The sequence below is a fragment of the Tenrec ecaudatus genome, chromosome 14 (genome assembly GCF_050624435.1).
Source record: "Tenrec ecaudatus isolate mTenEca1 chromosome 14, mTenEca1.hap1, whole genome shotgun sequence".
In the NCBI taxonomy this organism is placed as follows: domain Eukaryota; kingdom Metazoa; phylum Chordata; class Mammalia; order Afrosoricida; family Tenrecidae; genus Tenrec; species Tenrec ecaudatus.
In genome coordinates, this window is record NC_134543.1 from 41,229,300 (window position 1) to 41,230,279 (window position 980).

Here is a 980-nt window from a genome sequence, read left to right on the forward strand (position 1 = left end):
GAGGAGCCAGGTGCCATTTTCCAGGGAGTTGAATAGCACTGGCTTTCTCTGGGAGACTTGTAGGACTGCTTCTTCGAACTGCCTACAACTTATTTCACTATGGGAAGTGTTCCAGAAGGCTGGTGGGTTGCCTGCTTTGGTGTTGCAGAGGTTGGGCAGAGGTTCCTGCAGCAGCTTGGAATGTTGAGGAGTGTTGGCCGAGCTACCTTAGGATACCAGGCCCACAGGCAGGAATTCCCCTGTAAGACGTTGAGCAGAGTATCCTGGTGGAGGTCAGCAGGGCCTTCTCAATCCTTGGGCTAGCTACACAGGGTGGAGCTCACCTAGCTGGGGGTAGTGCAGATTTAAATGCCCTAGGCTAAGGGGAGTGGTCTGGAGGTTAGCAGTAGTGTGTGAGAGACCAAGAAAGAGAAAAAGAGGAGAAAAATAAGTTAAAAAGCAAGCCAACTGAGTCTGTGGGTCATTGGGGGGAGGTGGGATATAGTAAAGAGATGGAAACAAACACAACAATGTAGGTGAGTCCCCATCCCCACCAATGAAGCTGCAAGGGTTTAGTTCCTGCTCCGGGGCGGCAGCGCCAAGCTGTGGCTGTGTTGAGAAAAAGCCCCTGCGCAGCCCTCCAAGACTGAGGAGGTGGACAGAGAGGAGATGGAAACAAAAACAGCAATGTAACTGAAGCCCAATCCTGCCCATGGAGCTGCAAGAGTACAGTCCCTGTCCCGAGGTGGGTGGTGGCAAACTGTGGCTGTGTTGAGACCAAGCTGCCCTATAGGCTCCAAATGATCATGGCTCCAGCAGAGACAGTGGCGGGGTCATGGTCAAGCCCCAACCGGCCTCCACTGAGGTAAGGCAAAAGCCCCCAGCCCCTCAAAACCCCATGGGTCTGTGCCTACTTATCTTTATGATGTTCCTCCTGCGTTCCAGCAGTGTTGAATTTCCCTCTAAGCAATTCTCATGGGCTGAATTCTGTAGTGTCCCTC